The sequence below is a fragment of the Schistocerca serialis genome, chromosome 2, assembly GCF_023864345.2.
Source record: "Schistocerca serialis cubense isolate TAMUIC-IGC-003099 chromosome 2, iqSchSeri2.2, whole genome shotgun sequence".
Classification (NCBI taxonomy): Eukaryota; Metazoa; Arthropoda; class Insecta; order Orthoptera; family Acrididae; genus Schistocerca; species Schistocerca serialis.
The window spans coordinates 41,787,752-41,810,644 of record NC_064639.1 but is presented as its reverse complement, the minus strand read 5'-3'; positions in this window follow the sequence as shown (position 1 = coordinate 41,810,644).

Here is a 22,893-nt window from a genome sequence, read left to right as displayed (position 1 = left end):
ACATTGCATGTCCTACCAACACTGAGTCTCCACGAAGGACACATGTCCAAGCCATCTGCTTGCTGACTGCTAACTGCTAACTGCTAGTCCGTCCAACCACAGAGTCTCCTGCCGAGGACACAAGCGCTGTCAGCGATATTAGTTACAGTCTATAGTGCTCGCTGAGTGACTATGGTTTTTAGATGCATTGCAAAGGTGGTCACTCAGCCACAGCCATTACAGAAAACCTACAAATACTACACAACGTGAACAAAGGAAAGTAAAGGAATCTGCTTGAAGAGCTAGAAATTTATATCCACAGCTTTAACTCACCAGACCCTATTCTCAACGAAGACGTGGAGCTTGCAAACAAATTTTGTCTTTACATATTTCATGAAATATTAAAACACAGAAACTAATTGTCCTCTGCTATAATAAGAAAGTAATATTCTATGGAAATTCGATGTAGCAGTCATACAGCACTCCAACTGTCATTATCGTAATTTGTAATACTCATATTGTAAACACAAGCTGTAACTGCGGCTGTGTAGTGTGCAATAGCTTGCGAAATTTCATGTTTCTAAGTTCTCTGACAACAGTGTTGCTCAAAACAGTTCTAGCTGTCATTTTGTTATTTGTAATAGCTTTTAGTAATTTCATATATATAACATCACTGTACTTCCTATATCTGAGTTCTCCAACAAAAATGTGAATCAAAACATTTCATGATGTGTAACCAAAAACTTCGCAGTCTATAATAGCTTATATATGCAACACCCTTGCACTTCCTGTGGCTAAATTCTATGAGCATAACCTACATGTTTCTGTATGCGCAACATCTTTACATCTGCTACGTCTCAGTTCTCTGACCACAACCCACATGTTTGTATGTAAGCATAGTGTATTTCACGAGTGCACATCGTAATTGTGAAATATGAAGCTATACCTGGTAAAACTGAAATATGGAAGTGAAAATTATGTTAAGTGTGTAACTAAGTGGCGAAACTGTCACCACAGTGTAACTGTAATAATGGTGCTTCATCTTTATGTAAGTACAGATATATTTTCGTCAAATGTTTCCTTGCTACTTACAATTGTTCCACTTGTATCTATGTAGTCACCAGCAAATAATTTTTTGTATTTAGACAGTGATCTCCAACAGTATAAACATGTACATGAATGTATAAACACCTGAGAATGGGCGCAGGCCCGAAACCGGTCGTGTGACAAATAAATAACCTTTTGTTGTGTCTGGTAGCGTATATTTTTCTACACCCTATAAAGGAACAGTCACGGAGTTCGACAGCATCCACTATGGATAAAATTCATTTAAGAGATCAGATTTGTGGATAACAGTATTCCTCATCATAATGAATGAAACCTAACTTTAGACGGAAAGAAAATTCTACAACATTTATCTTATGAGATAAACACAAAGAGACAGGAAGAACACCCTTGTACACATAAACATAGCTGAATAACACAAAAAGGAAGGACAGGATATGTATCAAGTGTAAATGTCGAAGTGTAAGGGCAACATTTGATATTGTAGTACTCCTGGTGAGCATTTTATACCTCTGTTTCAATGAAAACTACTTCATTTCCAATATAAAACCTCGTTTAATTCTCACAGACCTCTCTTACTTCAACATTTGTTTCCACAAAAATCCTATCTATCTGTATTTATACTTTCAACCAGTGCTTATACATCCATATTTTTCTTAATTCATCATTCGTTTCCAATAAAATCTGTGGTAACTATGTCCTTCTTATAACTGTTTATTTCCACTTTCAAAATAGTTGTTCGTCATTAAATATTACTTTTTGGCCAGACCTTTTCCTTGTAGCTTCTGAATGCATTTCTTCCCAACTCATCACAACTCATTTTCTCAAGTAGCATGCCCTGTTTTAAGCTCACTTAAATCTACTGAGCTCAGATACATATACTAGAGAACGAGGCAATGCAGCAGTACAAATAATTAACACGAAAGAATGGCCCTGAATTGGAAGAAATCCCAACAATAACCTATACTTTTCATAAGTCACTTACCTCACAGAAAATCTTCGTAACATGAACTACAGTAAATACAGCTAGCAGCAACTACAACCAGCTAAATAAAAGGATTCTAACTACTATAGGCTCTAACTACTAGGAGAGATAAGGTTAGCAAAAGAAAGATTTTGTTGAGTAGCAAACAATTTATTTAGCAGATTTTACTTTACTCATGTGACATCCAGTTCCAAAAATTATATACTCGCCAATAGTTCCACTACCCAAACATTACCAACTGCATGCATCCTCATTTTACAATGCATGTCCTACAAACATATAACAGGCTACTTAGAAAATCTTTCAAAGCCTAGATTTAGTACGCTGGAAATGGATGCCACCTTGGTTGCCTCAGGAGGCATCTGGTTGTATAAAGCCTCCTACTTTGTGGCCATGGTTCATTTGCATCGATTTTACTTACCACAACATGCATTACTTTATTCTTATTTACACTACATGTTTCACTTTATTCTTCCTTACTGTACTTACAACCATGTAAACGTAGCCTCGCAGAACTTCCTTCCGCTGAGTTTGCAGCCACCAGCCTTCCAGTCCTATGTACTGTTTACACATATGGTCATATGCCATGGCCACTACAGTTATTTTTTAATTCCCATATTTATGTTTCAAGATTAACTGTGTTGCTCTATATTGACATAGCTGCATACCTTCGCCGAAGTTAAGAACCGTCGTCTCTTCACGCATCCACTATGAATTTGGCTTTTCGTTGATAGTCTAGGGCAACGCTTTTTAAAGTTCTTTTACTTTTGCGTTCCAAGTACAAACAAAAATTTTGGTGGTTTATGACTCATGCGTTAGCCGTACTTTGGTGTAGTATTTAAAATATTTCTCCTACCTTTTCATGCTAGATGGGTCCAGACCTCAATCTGTTTTATCTAGTTTTCTCGTGTACAAATTATAAATATGACTGAAAAAGACGAAACGCGTCAAACAAGCTCCTGCTGTCATAGGAGGCTAGATTGTTGTTCTCAATAAAACGCATTTAATGATGGAATATCTGATTCACTTAGTTGCTATATGATGCCAGTCACCCAGACAACACAAGGAAAGGTCGGGGGAAGCAGTATGGTGGAAGACAGCAGAAAAACCGCATTACAGAAATAATTGCGAGTATTAGTCATTGCAAGCAGCAACCTCAATCCGCCCACGGAAACACCAAAGCCAGACGCTATTTTTAATTCCATATAGGACAAAGAGAAGCGCAACAACAAATACGATGGACTCTGATGACAGTACGAGGACCATTACAAATGATGTCAGAAACAGAGAGAGAGAGATACATGATGGGAAAATAAACTAATGAAATACTGAACGAACCAAAACAGCCGCTTCCAAAGAAGAAGGGTAGAGCAGGTGTTAGTAACATGATACTCGAGACCGGAAGCAGCTGCGAAGAGAGAGATAAGAAAAAACCATTGATTCAATCGAAACCGTTGGACACAGAGGGTGCATTTCGAAAAAGGAAAAGGAATTCAGCAATCTGTCACGAATACAATCTGTATCTCTGTCACAGATATAGATTCATACTTTCGAAAACATACAACAAGAATCAGTACTTAAACGATGTAAATTAAAACCATATTCTACAACAGTGGTTACAAAATATCAAGTAACGTACCATTTAACGGAGTCATGTGAACTCGCCAAGCTTGTGATGAGACATGTCGCTATACGACTTTAAGACGTACATGGTCTGATTATAACCAAGACTGTTGTTTGCAGAGGAGTACAAGTAGCTGCAGTTTTTTCCACATGGATAGAGCGACACCCTCTGTACTGCCAAAATCAACGCAAGCTTACCAGCACAAATGTTTAGAAAAGTCTTATTTAAATTAAAAAATTAAAACCAAGTAACCTTTATTAAAATTAACAATTTTGGCAGTAAGCAAACTACATGTTAAAAGTTAGTATGTGAAAAATTAACCACCAAATAAATATGGAAAACAGTAAGTACTATAAAACATTTCTACAAAAATTATACTTTGATAAAAGCTTACAGGAAGCAGTTATACTCAATAACTATTGCTACGTAGTCGTCTGTTAACATATTATTATTATGGACATATTATGTCAGTGTTCTCTGGTTTTGGCTCGTGAGAAAGAGCAGCTTGAAATTCCTCCAGATACTGCAATGAAAGTGCCCCAGTACAGTTCAAGCCGTCATACGAATTAATGTACACTAATTGGTCTCTAGATACTTTAGATCAGATGTGTAGTAGAAGTTAGCTCAAAAAAGGAAACATATTTATAGCATTATCAAATTTTAATAAAACTTTTGAAAATATTATCTGAAACAAACTCTTCATATTATGAAGGTAGCAGGCATAAAATAAGGGGAGCGGAAAGTTATCTTCCGCTTGTACGGATAGCAGATTATAGTCATAAAAGTAGAAGGACGCGAAACCGAGAATGTGGTTGAGAACATATTGATGTAAGTTTGCTGCCTCTCTCCAACGTTATTCAGTCTGTACACTGCACAACGAATAAAATAAGCAAAGAGGAAATTAGGAAAGGGAATTAAAGTTCGAGGAGAAGAAAAGAAAACACTGAAGTACACAGATGGCATCGTTACTCTGCCAGAGACAGCAAAGCACCTGGAAGAGTAGTTGAACGGAATGGAGAGGTCTTAAAAATTCGTTATCAAATGAGCAACAATAAAATTGAAACAATGGTAGTGAAATTTAGTTGAAGTAATTAACAAGTACTGACGGAATTTGATTAGAAATTGAGACAGTAAAAATAGTCAATGAATTTCTCTGTTTACCATGCCAAATCACTGACAACGCCGAGATAGAGACGATACGAAACAGACACTGGCAATTCCAACAAAAGTGTTTCTGAAAAAGAAAAAAAAATGTTAACGTCAGATACGAATTCCAATGTTGGCACAAGAAGATAATAGAGGATCGGGACATTTCGAGCTGCAGAAGAACACTGAAGATGTGATAGGTAGATCGTATCACTAGTGTGGAAATACTCGGTCGAATTGAGTGAGACTAAATTTATAGCACAGATGACTAAACGAAGGGACTTGTTAGTAGAACTCATCCAGATGCCTTGTCAAGTCTTCATGTTGGTAATCGAAAGAAATATCGGGAGAGAAACGGTAGAGGGGTACCAAGTCTTGACGATAGTAAGCAGCTGAAACTGCTGTAGGCTGCAGTAGTTACGCGGAGATGGTGGGCCTTGCTCAGTATAGCCTGAAGCTGAAAGCTGATCTATACCTGTCTTTTGGATGATGATCAGAGCAACATTGAAATTTGTAGAGGTCCATAACTCACTTCGCCACTCTCACTTCGCCACTTCAAGGGCCATCTAGTGGCATCTTGCAAACTGGACGAGTTACCTCGTCCAGTATAACCTGCTCGCCGTTGGGAATACTCTGAGCGTGCGGAACTGTTCTTTCCAGGTCCTTTCTGCGCCCAGGCACTTCCGAGCTGCCGTTGAGAGCGGTTACGTGAGGTAGCCTGGAGGCTCCGTAGCGAAGTACGTCTCGGCCAGCCAAGCACTGCAGCGGAGTAGCTCCTTCTATATAACGGAATAAAATATTTTTACGTAAGACGTTGTGTCCCGTCCCATCTCCATCCGTCTCACACTCCAGATTTAAATGTACCAACACAGTATCAGAGGCCTGCAAGTGAAACGCGTACGAAAATGCCCGTACAAAAATGACATGCGTACAAAAATGCTCACGGAACAGGGTGCTAGTCAACATCCTCATAATTTTCATGCTCTACGGTATCTAAACAGTACTGTTCGGCTTCGACTTGATCTGCAAGAAACTTGAGCTCTCTCGTCCTGTCCGAATTCAGACCACTACCATGGCAAAGGACCGTGGTACTTGGCATTAGCGTGATTTTTGCTGGAAGCGGCTAATTTTTTGTACCCTGTGCCTATTCTTGTGTGTTGTACATTTACTCGTTCGTCACTAAACAGTCTGTTTAGAACAAAAAGAACGTCACCGTCGGTCGTAATGTGATCTGTCTCTTTTATTGCATTGGTGATCTGCAGTTAGGTGACCCGGATCGTGAGATATCTCTTGGTGACATACCTCTTCGCATCGATTCGGACTTTCTTTGGTGTGACGCCATACAAGAACTTTACGTGGCATGGACTCAACAATTAGCTGGAAGTTCCCTGCAGAAATACTCAGCCATGCTGCCTCTACTGCCATACATAATGACGAAAGTGCTGCCGGTGCGGGATTCTGTGCACGGACTGACCTCTCGATTATGTCCCACGAATGTTTGGCGAGATTCATGTCAGGCAGACTGGGCGGCCAAATCATTTGCTCGAAATGTACAGAGTGTTCTTCAAACCAGTCGCGAACAATTGTGGCCCGGTGACATGGCACATTTTCATCCACACAATTTCTATCGTTGTTTGGGAACATGAAGTCCGTAAGTGGCTCCAAATGGACTCTAAGTATCCGAACATAACCGAGCTTGACAGTTCAGTTGGACTAGAGGATCCAGTCCGTCCAATGTAAACACAAACCCCACAATTGCAGAGGGACCATCAGCTTCCACAGTGACTTGTTGACAACCTGGGTCCTCGGATCCGTGGGGTCTGCGCCACACTCGAACCCTGCCATCGGCTCTTAGCACCTGAAATCACGATTCATCTAAGAAGGCCGCAGTTTTAGAATCGTCTAGGGTCCATCCGATAGGGTCACGAGCGCAGGAGAGGCGTTGCAGGCGATGTCGCGCTGTTAGCAATGGCAGTAGCATCGGTCATCTGCTGCCCACAGCCCCCAACACCAAATTTTGCGGCGCTGTCCTAGAGGATACTTCCGTCGTACCTCCCACACTGATTTCTGCGCTGTTTCACGCTGTGTTGGTTGTATGTTAGCACTGGTAACGCTATGCAAACGTCGCTACTCTCAATCGTTAAGCCCGTCGGCCACAGCATTGTCCCTGGTCACAGGTAAAGTTACTCTAGACACTGAGAACCTCGGAATGTGGAATTCCATAACAATTTTTAAAATGGAGTTTCCCTTGCGTCTGGCTCCAACTACCGTTCCACGCCGAAAGTCTGCTAATTCCCTTCATCATCATCATCATTTATCTGCTATATTAGCAGGTCCTTTGCCTCTCCATTTTCTGCGATCCATTGCTTCCTTCTTAAGGCTGCTGTATGTTGTACAGTCCATCATGTCATTCAGTATCTGGAATCTCTTCCTTCTAAAACTGTTTTGATACAGTCCGTCATTCTTTCTTAGTATATGCCCAATCCAATTTATTTTTCTTCTCTTTATTACATCTAGTAACTGTCTTTTCTCCCCCACTCTTCTCAATACCTCTTCATTTTTTACTCTGTCCATCCAACTTATTCTTTCCATCCTCCGCCATGTCCATATCTCAAAAGCCTACAGCCTTTCTCTTTCTTCCTCATAGTCCATGTTTCAGCGCTATATAGAAAAACACTCCACACAAGACATTTTTGGAGTCTCTTCCTGAGTTCTCTGTCCAGACCGCTGTAGGAAATTCTCCTTTTCTTATAAAACGCCTCTTTTGCCATTGCTATCTGTGTTTAAATTCCTGTGGTGCACTTCCAGTCGGTGTCTATCCTGCTTCTAAGATACTTAAAATTTTGCAATTGTTCTAGTATTTCTCCATTCAGCATAATTTTTATTTTCTTATTTCCTCCTAGTGCCAATACTTTTGTTTTATTTGTGTTAATTTTCATTCCATATTTTTTTCCTTTAGTTTGAATGGTATCCCCCAAATCCTGTAATTCTTCTTTCCCTGTGGCTAGAAGGACCATGTCATCAACAAACCTCAAACAGCCTACTCTTCTTCCTCCAACTTCTACGCCTTTGTCATCTAATGAGCATTGGTCAATCCTATTTTCCAAGTAGAGGTTGAAAAGAGTAGGTGATAGACAGCATCCTTGTCTTACTCCTTTCCCTAGTCCGATCCAGTTTGTACTTTCTGCTTTCACTTTTATTGAAACTTTTTTTACATGTCTTCTGGTTTTCCAGTCCACTCTCTTTTCCCTCATTATAGTCGGCAGCTTGTCACAAACCACATTGTCCAATGCCTTTTCTAGATCGATGAAGCATATATGTAGGTCTCTTCCTTTTTCAGTAAACCTTTCTCCCAAGATTCGTAGGAGCCGTATTGCATCTTTGGTGCCCGTATTCCATCTAAAGCCAAACTGCTCCTCGCCAAGATTCTCCTCCATTACTTTTTCAAGTCTTTCATTAATCATTCTTAACATCGCTTTGGCTGCATGTGAAATGAGGCTGATTGTCCTGTGCTCACTGCATTTCTTGGTTCCTTGTTTTTTTCGGTAATGGAATAATCTCAATATTTCTCTTATTCCATCTTGGTTTAAGCATTTTAATATTTCTCCCGGTATCGTATCTATACCTACCTCTTTGCCATTTTTCATTGCAGCTATGGCAGACTTTACTTCTTCTATTATGATGGTTGGTTCTTCCTCGTCATCACTTACACTGTTCTGTGATTCAAGTTCCAGAGTTTCTGGTTTGCTGTTTGTGTCATATAGCTCTTTTAGAAATTCTTCCCGTGTCTGGAGGACATCGTCACGATCTTTGTACACTACCTCTCCGTCTTTACTCAAAATTTCCATAGTAGCACTTCCTGCTCTGTTTTGTTCTCAAGTCATAGTCTTTACTCTGTTGTATAGTAGGTCGTATCTTCCCTCCCTGTCCAGTTCTTCAATTTCGTCACATTCCTCTTTTAGCCATTTTTTCCTAGCCTACTGGGTTTCTCTCGCAGTTCGTTATTTAACCTTCGGTATGTCTTTCTTGCATCTCCAGTGCTCTTGTTTTGCAATGTTCTTCTCTCCTCCAACTTGGAAATCATTTCTTGTGTGACCCATGGTGTTTTTGACCTTTTCCCTTCTACATATCCTTTATTTTGCTGTCCTGCTTTAACTATTCCTTCTTTCAGCACATTCCAGTACTCGTTGGCATTATCAGGTGGTTCTTTGTCTCGTAATGTGTTGAGAAACTCCCGAGACAGCATTTCTGTAATTTGTTCTTTGTTGGATCTTATCTTCTCTAGATCCCACTTCTTCACCATGGTCACCTTCTTCAGTTTTTTCATTCTTATTTCTATTTCTGCCATAAGTAAGTTGTGGTCACTATTAATACCTGCACCTGGTAATGTGTGCACCGTCTTGATTCCATTCCTGTATCTTTCTTCAACCAGTATAAAATCGATTTGGTTTCTGTATTTATCCCCTGGTGATTTCCTAGTGTAGCGCCTCCTCTTGTGGTTCTTGAACCATGTGTTTGCCCCTATCAGCTGCCTTTCCCAGCAGAAGTCAATTAGCCATTCACCTTGTAAGTAGGCTGTTTATGTTTTCTTATTGGCAACGTTAGGGTAGCGCTCTGTATGAAAATCACTGGCTGTGCTGTGTGCAGTCTGTGGCTAGTTTGCATTGTTGTCCGCCATTGTAGTGTTGGGCAGCTGGATGTGAACAGCGCGTAGCGTTGCGCAGTTGGAGGTGAGCCGCCAGCAGTGGTGGATGTGGGGAAAGAAATGCCGGAGTTTTGAAATTTGTAAGACTGGACGTCATAAACTGCTATGTATATTATGATTTTGCAACACTATTAAGGTAAATACATTGTTTGTTCTCTATTAAAAATCTTTCATTTGCTAACTATCCCTATCAGTAGTTAGTGCCTTCCGTAGTTTGAATCTTTTATTTAGCTGGCAGTAGTGGCGCTCGCTGTATTGCAGTAGTTCGAGTAACCAAAATTTTTGTGAGGTAAGCGATTTGTGAAACGTATAGGTTAATGTTAGTCAGGGCCATTCTTTTGTAGGGATTATTGAAAGTCAGATTGCGTTGCGCTAAAAATATTGTGCGTCAGTTTAAGCACAGTCATGCATAATTGTTCAAAGGGGACGTATCATATGTCGACCCTTAGCCGAGGATACCTCACTGGACTCTTCTGATTTTTTTCTTGTAGTTTGTGTAATTAGTGTAGCTTTTGTTTATTGCTAGCGCGTAATTATAGAGAGAATTTCCTTTGTAGTTGTAGTTTGTCATTGTTGTACAGTAAAATAGTTGTGACATGCATGTAGATTTGCACCAAGTATTTCGCAGCTGCGCTTGCAATTAAGTAGACATTATTTCCATTGCTATGTTATCTTATTTTGCTCTTCAAATTGTGTTTTTCTGTGTTATCGTGTGAAATATTGTGACAATTATGGCGTGTGAAAAAGTAATACTAGGCTCCAAAGTAAACTGAGAAATGACAGTGAAGACGAAAGCAGTGTGTTAGCCCCACCGTGTAATGAATTAACTAATGTTCGACATAGTAATTTGGTAATTGTGCATAGGGAAATGGAGCGGGCGGCAAACAATGGCGTAGGCAGTGAAACAATTAGTGAACAGGGAAGCATTATCGATCGATCGCTCGGCAACAGCTCGCCTCAGGAATCCGAAATGACAGGACACATTTTTCCAAATACTGTAGATTCAGGTTTTGCGTCCTCACCATTTTCTCAAATAAGCCAAGACACATTTTCGGCTTGTCAAAATGTGAATGTTGCCGGTGCAAATGCACTGCCGAAAAGCGTAGAGGAACAGATTCCAGACACTAATGCATTGTTATTACAGCTAACGCAACAAATGGAACAAAATCAGAGACAAACACAGCAAAAGCTTCAAACGTTAGACACAATGGAACAACACCAGAGACAAACACAGCAAAAGCTTCAAAAGTTAGACAAAATGGAACAACACCAGAGACAAACACAGCAACAGTTAGACACAATGGAACAAAATCTTCAAAAGTTAAATACAATGGAAGAAAATCTTCGGAAGTTAGACACCACACTTAAACAAACACGTGATGATTTAACTACTGAGTTACATAACATCGAATCGAAACGTCAAGAAGTCTGTAATGACGTAAAAACACAAATTTGTGAGCATTTCCAACCTATTTTCTCGCGTCATGAAAATGCATTACAGAATCACGAAGCAGCCATAAAAGAACTGCAAATTATTGTTCATGAACATCATGAGACCTTGCAAGCTAAAATTGACTCAGTTGCATCTACCGATTCGGTTACGCAACTTGCAAAACTCAGGAAAACTTAAAGGACACAGTAGATACGATTTCAACACAAATGGACACTCTGAAACTTGGTTCAGAAAAACACACAGAGTTAATAATTTCACTAACGGATAAAGTAGCCGAACTCTCAGATCAGTTTACTAACTTATCTACAAAGGTAGATGATGATCTGAATGACACAAGACCTGTAGCCTTCACGGACACTGAAGAGTATGGACAAATTAGAAAATTCAAACAAAATCAAAATCAAATCAATACACAGTACAAAAGAGAAATCCGGGAAGTACAAGATCAGTTGACACAGGTAATACAGGAATTACGTATTTCAGACGCCACTCGCGCTCCAATACGGGAAGAGGGACATAGAAATACGGAACAGCCACAAAACAATAACTCAGGGCACTTCGGAAATTATGAAAGAAATTGGCAAGGTACACCGAATTTTGAGATGGAACCGCCGAAACGACGTAACAATGACCGACAGGTGACTCGCCGACATGATGATTTTGACTATAAGCTGTTCATTACTACACGTTAATTCAAAACATTTCAGAATTCTGGCAACGACATTAATCCACAAGCATGGCTCCATCAATTCTCTCATTGTTTTCCTCCCAACTGGTCATTGCAGCACAGATTAGAATTTATGTGTGGCCATTTAGAGAATGAACCAGCTGTAAGAATGCGATCGTTCATTCACAATTGTCATAGTGAAGGAGAATTTTATCATGCCTTCGTCTCAGCATATTGGTCTCAAGCTACACAAGACCGAGTAAAACATAGCATCATGATGATGAAACACTTTGAACAATCTGAATTTTCCAGTCTTGTAAAATATTTTGAGGACATGTTGCATAAGAATCAATATCTTTCAAACCCATACAGCCCTTCAGAAATCATCCGCATTTGCTTAATGAAATTGCCTGAACATTTAAGAAATATTATTTTGGCAGGACGTTGCAAAGACGACATTGAAGCTTTTCAGGGACTCTTACAAGAATTAGAAATTGACAGAGACAGTCGCGGGATGCAAAAACAGGAAAACAATCACTACAGGTCACATCCGTCACAATTCCATGACGACAGAAACAATAACTAGACACGAGAAGTCTATTCTTACAACGCAAATCGTGACCAAAACAGACACCACCCGTATGACAACCACTGGCAGAGTAATAATAGTTACAGAGAAAGATCGCATTTCTGTAGTAATGAATATGACAGAGATTACCATAGAAACAGACGATATGGGAACCAAAACAATTATTATCAAGGGAGACAGAATAACTTTAGACGCAACAGTTCAGCGCGCAGTTACGATTCCGGGAGAAATTCTCCACTACATGACCGACAAACAAGAAACTACGTAAACTATCAACAAAACGACAGACCTGAATTCCATCAGAACTGGCGGGATTCAAACAGAGCAGGGCACTCTCGACAAGGTGAATTTGTAGAAGTTAGGTCTCCTAATTCCAGTAACGTCGCGCGCCAACAAAGAAACGGACAATGACTCGCACCGCAGGCAGCCACGTGCGCCCGCTGGCTCAGGGAAAAATTACATAGACGCTAACCTTGAGAAAAATTCCGGTATTCTTTACTGACTTATACGACATGGTAATTCCGTTGAAGCTCGAGCTTTGCATAGTAGGAAGAATAAAGGCTTGCACCACATTTCACATGTAAAACCGTTTATTGAAAGGTAATCTACTTTTTAACTTTGTCTTTGCCATAAAACTTTTCACTTCACATTTCTAGTATGCATTGTCAGACTTAGAAACTGTTACCATGCAACAATGTTTGAAGTTAAATATCGAATCAATAACCAAGAGAACTTATTTAAACAGAAATTACGAATGCATTGTTATAGTGAACAGACATCACAGTGTTATTGTGTGTGTGCATTCTTGCTTGTTAGTTGCACGATTACATTACGACTATAAGGCTTACATACTTAGAACATATACTGGTACTTCTAATGAGATTTTAATGCAACATTTTGGTTTATTTGAAAATACATTCTGGATTTAAAGTACTTTCTGTGAGATACCAGATGACACAGTGGTTAGTTTATGTGACAGCTACACGATTGTATCACGATACTACTAATGAGTGACAATTTACAATGTTGCTTTTACGGTGTTTCTGTTTTATATCTGCACAGTTTTTCTGCATTATTCTGGAAAGTAAAACATGTTTTAGTAGTAACTTTTGTAGTATAGCTACAATGAGACTGCCTTTTCCGTAGCACAACAATACGTTACAGCACAGTACTTTCTTCATCACGGCAATAAGCGTAATAACTAAGATATCTATACGCAAAGCATTTCACTTTTGTGTATCATGAGGTAAGTACATTGACTTCTGCAGAACTTAGCTTTCGGAGGACGATAACTACGACACTTCCACAGAGATTATCTTACAACAAGATGCACAGTTTAGCGCTACAGTACACGTATTTGAGTGATTAATTTTATACTTAAAACATTTATTTTTAAAGATTTTTGAATTACAAAGAAAGTTTTCCGTGATACATTTCATTCCATTGCTGTAATGTGTAACACCTGAGGGTATAATTACATTAATCCTCAAGGGGGTACACACTTACTTTGTGTACCATGTGTTTGGCAAGCACAAGAAGCCCTAGCTAATATGGTATTTGCTTATACAACTTTACACATCGGTACCATATTTCTCTAACACACAAATTACACAGGTATCTGATCACTTAACTGAGAGATAAACATTTTTTTTACTACGTCAGTGACACATGTTTACGCAATTACAGAGTTGGATTACTTCGCACTTACAAAATTGTGTTTTGTCTGTACTTTGTGAACTGTTCATATTTTTTCGGAACCATTGTGATACTATGAGATCGTTGAATGATGTATTTGGTAAGGGAGCATGATTTTAAAGTACGTTTGAGTTAGATGACACTATTGAAATGAGCAGAGAATATTTTTTAGGTTTTGACATTATTGCAGAAAGCTACGAAGTTTTTGAGATTTGACTGAGGTGTTATGATGTTATTTTTACGATGACGATGTGTAGTATGCTGCTGAGGTATGTTTATGGTCAATAAGCTGATGCTACATGAGGAATTTGATTATGCTACGTATCTGTTATGATGAAATATTGAAGAAGTGTCGACGAATATTTATATGTGTAATAAGGTAAGGAGTAATGAATAGTGGTTAGGGACTCTCACTTGTGAAAAAGGATGTTGGAAACCAAGAATTGTACTTTAAAAGTTATGAAATGTGTGTAAATGCGTGAATGTATCACAATGCTGGCGAAATTTTTTTGGACGCTGTTATATTCATAAGATTTTGTATCTACACATTTGCAACGCAAATTCTCGACCCGTGAAATTTTGTATATGAGACTGCCACTGAAGTGCAAACTGGTGTTGTAAATATTTCGGTAAGAAAGTTAAGTGACAACCTGCATGTAATGCATCGTGGGCACCCAGCTGGGCGACAGTTGCCTGGAGAAAAGCCATTAGTGTGTGCCTTTCAGAGGCACAGGTGGAGAGAGAAAAGGGAATCCATTATCCACGCTATTGACATTCTTTTGTAGAAAGCATCACAAATACGACACGCTCAAACTTGAAAACATATGATTATACTGTGGAGCTCTTAATTTATGATATTTACTAAAATGCATAATGAAACGATGAGAAACATTTTATGGCTATTGTCTTGCTAGTTGAGAGAAATGCCAAATGGCTTGCTTTATGTATTTATTAACTTATTTTGTTTAATATCTAGTTTCTAGCTGCACTTCAGTGTTGGTTAAAATAAAATATTATAGATGTACTAATATAAATATTTTCTGTCTACAGATAGAGTAAATAATAATTTTTTCAAAAAAATGAGGGATTACAAAAAGATATTTACCTTCATAGGAACTGCATTCATAATTCCCTTTTCAAGTACTTGGTAATTTCTTGTAGAATTAGTTTTTGTGGAGCACCACTTTAGTTACATAGACATTACGATGTAAATATACATTTCCCTTGTCTGCATTGTTGTCTTTAATGTAATATTTTTTCTGCTTGAGCTTTGTCATGTTTAGATATAAGTTATTGCATTTGCTGCTGCTGTTTGCCAGGCATAGTGCTACTAAATTTCACTTTACATTACTCTGTTAAGCCAGTTTTACTACTGATTTATTTTTCTTCTTTACTGCTCATTGCGTTATATTAGTTGTAATATTGCTGCTTGCTTGGCCAATTTGAATATTTTGTCATTGCTGTTTGTGTTAATTGTTTTGTACTGCTGCATTGCCTCGTTCCTTAGTTTAGCATCTGAGCGCAGTAGATTTAAGTTAGCTTAAGATGGGGTAGACTATATAAGAAACTAACTATGATGAATTGGAAGAAATGCATTGAGAAACAAAAAGTACAGAGAGCGGGTATAGATAGGACTTTTTGGGAATAATGATGAACGAAGAGAGATCTCCAAGGAAAAAAAAGGTTTTGTTTGCAAAATACTGCAGTACCAAATGTTACACTGAAAACAAACCCAGTCCCTTCCCCTGTGTTATTCAGCTATGTGTTTGTGTACTCTTGTATATTTGTGATTTTCCTGTCTTTATGTGTTTAGCTAATAGGTGTTATGTTGTAGAATTTTTCTAATAATATGTTATTTACTTTGTAAAGATCTTTAGACATTATTTATTCGGTTTTGTTTTAATGCTCATGTGTGAAGTTTATGTTTCAAAAGTTATTCTGATCTTTTATGTATTTACTTATGTCATAATTTCTGTAACACTGATGTATATGTTTATTTCTATTCTTTTGTAAAGCTCCTATTACTACAAATGTTATCAGTATTGTTATGTTCTTTATTGATGTATTTTGTACCTTTGTAATTGTATTCTTATGTTGTAAATTTATAATAATATACACACCAGTTCTTCAAATTAAGTTACATTTCACTGCACACGTTTCTGTTGGTCATCGTAATGCACAATATGTGAGAAGTTTGGACTGTTAGTGTTTGCACATGTGTTACTAATTCAGTAGGGAATGGATAACAGCATTGCTGGTTCTAAGGAGAATTCCAAAAACTTTGTGAGTGCTCAAGTGGTGGTTTATGGACTTGCTATATTGTCCGCAAGACTCTTCGTTGGTGATTGTGCACCTGCACAGTCACAACACATGGCTGGTGGCCATCTCTACAAGGACTACAGTGGGTCTACTCTGTGATGACCTACCTACCAATATTCTTCAAAACTTCGACTGACTCTGCTGTGGGTTTGCTCTGTTGTGGCCCATTACCTGTCTGCATATCAAGAGTCAGCACTGTCTTTCCGTTGGAAGGACAACACTACTTCTTCAAGACTGCATGGAAATCCACTACTTCCGTGTGCATTTTCTTTTACTGCTCAGACATTGAGAAAAACACTACTATTTTATTGTGATGAATGATCAGGACTGTCTTTATGGACTGTGAGAAAATTTTAGCTTTTGACCAACATTATATCAATAAGTGTGTTCATTTGATATCTTTGTTATTGTAATTATGAAAAATTTTATGAAATCATTATCGGTCAGTGCCCAAAACAATTTGTAAAATTTTTTGTGGGGAGCATGGGGGTTATGTAAGTAGGCTGTTTATGTTTTCTTATTGGCAACGTTACGTAGCGCTCTGTATGAAAATCACTGGCTGTGCTGTGTGCCGTCTGTGGCTAGTTTGCATTGTTTTCTGCCATTGTAGTGTTGGGCAGCTGGATGTGAACAGCGCGTAGCGTTGCGCAGTTGGAGGTGAGCCGCCAGCAGTGGTGGATGTGGGGAAAGAAATGCCGGAGTTTTGAAATTTGTAAGACTGGACGTCATAAACTGCTATGTATATTATGATTTTGCAACACTATTAAGGTAAATACATTGTTTGTTCTCTATTAAAAATCTTTCACTTGCTAACTATCCCTATCCGTAGTTAGTGCCTTCCGTAGTTTGAATCTTTTATTTAGCTGGCAGTAGTGGCGCTCACTGTATTGCAGTAGTTCGAGTAACCAAGATTTTTGTGAGGTAAGCGATTTGTGAAACGTATAGGTTATTGTTAGTCAGGGCCATTCTTTTGTAGGAATTATTGAAAGTCAGATTGCGTTGCGCTAAAATTATTGTGTGTCAGTTTAAGCACAGTCATGTATAATTGTTCAAAGGGGACGTTTCAACCTTAATCATTTCTCTTTCCAGGATCATGACTGCCTACTATGTTTCCCTCTTGCCCTTTTCCCACAATGGCTTTCCAGTCTCCCATTACTATTTTGCAGCATTTTTTTATTTTCGTCCATTAATCTCTCTATTACATTACACGTTTCCTCTACAGTTTGGTCATCATGTTCTGAAGTTGGCATATACACCTGGACAATCAGTAAATCTTTTTGTGCTCCTTTCAGCCTTACACCAATAACCCTACTTATTCCATACATTTAGCCAATTCCTTTGTCATAATCATTCCTACTCCATTCATTCCTTTTACTTCTCCTCCTGAGTAGTACAACACATATTCATCTGACTGCAACTCTCCTTGTATATTCCATCTTACCTCGGCAACTCCTACGAGATCCATATGATTCTTTTCCATCTCTCTTTCAAGGTTTTCTAGTTTTCCTGCTTTTAGCAGAGTTCTAACATTCCAGCTACCAATTCTCGTTTTGATATTTTGCGTCCTTTCAAGTTGTCTCACCCAGAGATCCGAATGGGGGACTATTTTACCTCCGGACACTGATTTAACATGAGAGGAAGCCATTTTTGTGCATAAAATTGAGACTGGAATATGCAGGGAAGATAATCTGCGGTGGTATTCCGTTGCCTTCCGCAGTTCTGGAGGCCGCCCCTAACATGGGATACAGACGACTTTTGCAGCCGCCCGCTCCGTCTCAGACGCTGCATGAGAAGTATGTGTTGGAAAATGAAAGACCCCTAGCCCTCGAAACCTAATAGCGTCAGGCTCGGAAAAGAACAAGAGCCGACCGAGGGTGACCAGATAGGAAAGGTAGAAGTGAGGAGCCTGGCATAAGTAAGAGGAAGCAATGCCAGGACTCAACTCGGGGCCCCGTGATCGCCAGCCACGTAATCACTAGGTGTTACTCCTTATTGGGACCATAATGACGTCGGAAAAGTTTTCGCACGAATCACGACTCTGCCAATGCGCTGCCCATTTATGGTGTACACGATACTATCACCATCTGAATAAGAGCATATCGCTATCCCTAGACTTTCTTCACTTCAGTGTGGTGACAGTACAGCTATCATCAGTGCGTTGTAACTACTGGTGTAGACTGAACGTAATCGTAATGACACACACTCCATTCTAGGCCACCTATGTACGAGCAATCCTAATGGTTATACATGTCTGAATAGGATTCGAATATGTGTCGTTACAATTACGTTCAGTCCACTTATTACGCTCTGACGACAGCTGCACTGTCACTAAAAAGCTAAATCTACATCTACATCTACATCCATACTCCGCAAGCCACCGCTCGGTGTGTGGCGGAGGGTACCTTGAGTACCTCTATCGGTTCTCCCTTCTACGCCAGTCTCGTATTGTTCGTGGAAAGAAGGATTGTCGGTATGCCTCTGTGTGGGCTCTAATCTCTCTGATTTTATCCTCATGGTCTCTTCGCGAGATATACGTAGGAGGGAGCAATATACTGCTTGACTCCTCGGTGAAGGTATGTTCTCGAAGCTACAACAAAAGCCCGTACCGAGCAACTGAGCGTCTCTCCTGCAGAGTCTTCCACTGGAGTTTATCTATCATCTCTGTAACGCTTTTGCGATTACTAAATGATCCCTTAACGAAGCGCGCCGCTCTCCGTTGGATCTTCTCTATCCTAAAAAAAAAAAAAAAAAAAAAAAAAAAAAAATGTTCAAATGTGTGTGAAATCTTATGGGACTTAACTGCTAAGGTCATTAGTCCCTAACCTTACACACTACTTAACCTAAATCATCCTAAGGACAAAACCACCCACACCCATGCCCGAGGACTCGAACCTCCGCCGGGACCAGCCGCACAGTCCATGACTGTAGCGCCACAGACCGCTCGGCTAATCCCGCGTGGCCTTCTCTATCTCTTCTGTCAACCCTATGGTACGGATCCAACACTGCTGAGCAGTATTGAAGCAGTGGGCGAACAAGCGTACTGTAAACTACTTCCTTTGTTTACAGATTGCATTTCCTTAGGATTCTTCCAATGAATCTCAGTCTGGAATCTGCTTTACCGACGATCAACTTTATATGATCATTCCACTTTAAATCACTCCTAATGCGTACTCCCAGATAATTTACGGAATTAACCGCTTCCAGTTGGTGACCTGCTATATTGTAGCTAAATGATAAAGGATCTTTCTTTCTATGTATTCGCAGCACATTACACTTGTCTACATTGAGATTCAATTGCCATTCCCTGCACCATGCGTCAATTGGTTGCAGATCCTCCCGCACTTCAGTACAAATTTCCATTGTTACAACCTCTCGATATACCACAGAATCATCCACAAAAAGCCTCAGTGAACTTCCGATGTTATCCACAAGGTCATTAATGAATATTGTGAATAGCAACGGTCCTGCGACACACCTGAAATCACTCTTTCTTCGGAAGACTTCTCTCCATTGAGAATGACATGCTGCGTTCTGTTATCTAGGAACTCTTCAATGCAATCTCACAATTGTTCTGATAGTCCATATGCTCTTACTTTGTTCTTTAACTGACTATGGGGAACTGTATCCAACGCCTTGTGGAAGTCAAGAAACATGGCATCTACCTGGGAACCCGTGTCTATGGCCCTCTGAGTCTCGTCGACGAATAGCGCGAGCTGGGTTTCACACGATCGTCTTTTACGAAACCCATGCTGATTCCTACAGAGTAGACTTCTAGTCTCCAGAAAAGTCATTATACACGAACATAATACGTGTACCAAAATTCTACAACTGATCGAGGTTAGAGATAAAGGTCTATAATTCTGTAAATCTGATCGACGTCCCTTCTTGAAAACGGGGATGACCTGTGACCTTTTCCAATCCTTTCGAACGCTACGCTCTTCTAGAGACCTACGGTACACCGCTGCAAGAAGGAGGGCACGTTCCTTCGCGTACTCTGTATAATATCGAACTGGTATCCCATCAGGTCCAGCGGCCTTTCCTCTTTTGAGCGATTTTAATTATTTCTCTATCCCTCTGTCATCTATTTCGATATTTACCATTTTGTCATCTGTGCGACAATCTAGAGAAGGAACTACAGTGCAGTCTTCCTCTGTGAAACAGCTTTGGAAAAAGACATTTAGTATTTCGGCATTTAGTCTGTCATCCTTTGTTTCAGTACCATTTTGGTCACAGAGTGTCTGGACCTTTTGTTTTGATCCACCTACCACTTTGACATAAGACCAAATTTTCTTAGGATTTTCTGCCAAGTCAGTACATAGAACTTTACTTTCGAATTCATTGAACGCCTCTCGCATAGCCCTCCTCACACTACATTTCGCATAGCGTAATTTTTGTTTTTCTGCAAGGCTTTGGCTAAGTTTGTGATTGCTGTGAAGTTCCCTTCGCTTCAGCAGCAGTTTTCTAACTCGGTTGTTGTACCACGGTGGCTCTTTTCCATCTCTTGCGATCTTGCTTGGCACATATTTAACGCATATTGTGCGATGGTTTTGAACTTTGTCCTCTTATCCTCTACACTATCTGTACTTGAGACAAAACTTTTGTGTTGAGCCGTCAGGTACACTGAAATCAGCTCTTTGTCACTATTGCTAAACAGAAAAATCTTCCTACCTTTTTTAATATTTCTATTTACGGATGATATCATCGATGCAGTAACCGCTTTATGATCGCTAATTCCCTGTTCAGCGTTAACTGGTTCAAATAGTTCTGGTCTGTTTGTCACCGGAAGGTCTAATATGTTATCGCCACGAGTAATGCAATTAAAAGACACAAATGTCGTTAACACCGATGCTGACCATCCCTCTGTCCTGGGTTCCCTCGGAATCGAACATGATGAATCAGTCTGTGTTTGGACACCAGGGCGGCTACCACTGTGGCAGTTTGGGTCCACAGGAATTTGGGCGTGCGTGGGCGAACGCAGCGCGCGCGGCAGCAGGCCGCACGTGACACAGGCGGCCGTCGTTCGTACCCGCGTGACGTCACAGGCCGGGGGGCTGTCGTGCCTCAGCTGTCAAAGGCGGTCCCCCGGACGGGATACCAGCGCGGCGGGTGACGCAGGCCGGCGCGGCGCCAGCCGCATACCTGGCGTGGACGATCAGCCGCGGGGATCGCTTTGTGCCGCAGGGCCGCAAGCTTGGCGACACCGCCGCGCCGACATTCGCTTTCGGCAGGGGCGGCCCCCAGCGCACAAACCGCGCGTTTTCCTACTACACGTCCACGCTGAAATCACAGCTTCACCGGGTGACGTCAATACGTAGCAGGACGGGATTTGCTTGGAACATCGAATGATGTTGATGGACGAATCTGATGATTTGCTGTTCCACCGTCTGCAGTGTACACTCTTTGACATAAAACTTGACCGGCGGCCGGCCGCTTCAGAGGCTAAGTCCGCGCCGATCGCGACATGGGACAAAAAAACTGGCCAACTCGCTAATTCTCTAAGTCCGGTTATCTGCACAATCTGGCAACACTGTAGACTGCGGCACTTCCTGGAGGAAAACTTGTCCCATGATAGAGAAACTCTAGGCTGATTACGCCTGTGGTCTAGCGGTAGCGTGCGTTGTTTCTGTTCATAATGTCAGTGGATCGAGAGCAGCTGGTATAAAATATTTTTATAGCCTCTTCTGTCTGAATGCTGAAGACGTGAATGTAATGGTAGCGCAGATTCAATCTATTTCGCTTTGTGACACACCGATATCAAAATTTTATCCAGTAACGATTTTGCGGCAGATTTCCTGCAGACTGTCCTCTTCTGGACGCCGTATGCGGCAAAGCTCCGGGATCCATTTGCTGGCTACTGACAGCGGCCGTGGCGACAGCAGCGGCGCTGCACTCCCCCGTTCTTTATCGAAAGCGCCTGCTACCGCTCATCGCTTTTGATGATTTAAAACGCTTTATTATTAAATGTTGCTCCACAGAAAATTTCTACAATTTCCATTCACGCTCAAAAGCAACGGAGACAGACGCCCTGATTAGTAGGCGGGTATTATATTACATTAATCGGCAAGAGCTGAGTATGGCCCGAAATTAATTTTATAGACTGGGACGAAATTAAACCACCTCACTACATTCGATGAATTTATAAATGCTTCATACCTCGTTTCTTTTCCTTTCAAACGCAATTATTTGTGCAACTTTTGGTCAATGTTTGGATGTTTTCGTCAAGCCAGAGTGAGCGTCTGTGGTGTAAAGTGTATTACAGTTCTTGTTTCATTCCTTATGGTAAGTCTATGCGATAAACTGTGTGAATACCTTGCAATGCATGCTCTGTAGCAGTGCAGGAACACTGCATATTTGGAGTTCCATGTATGGGTTCATGAAGTATTTATTGTTGATCGGAAGTGATAGTTAAGGTCATCAGATTTAAACCAGAAACATTTGTCGTTTTGAAGGTTTCAGAGAACGGAAAGGAATTGCTAACGCCGGTGTTAGAAAACGTCTACAGTTAAATGCTATTGCAAAAATTTAGAAGAAGGGAACTACATTAATTAACATGTGCACTTCATAAACAGCCTTCTGACATGTTAGACCTATATGACGAACAAAGCTCAAATTTATATCGTTGACAGTCGGTTAGAATCTTTTCAGGGTCTATTTTACAGTGAAGCA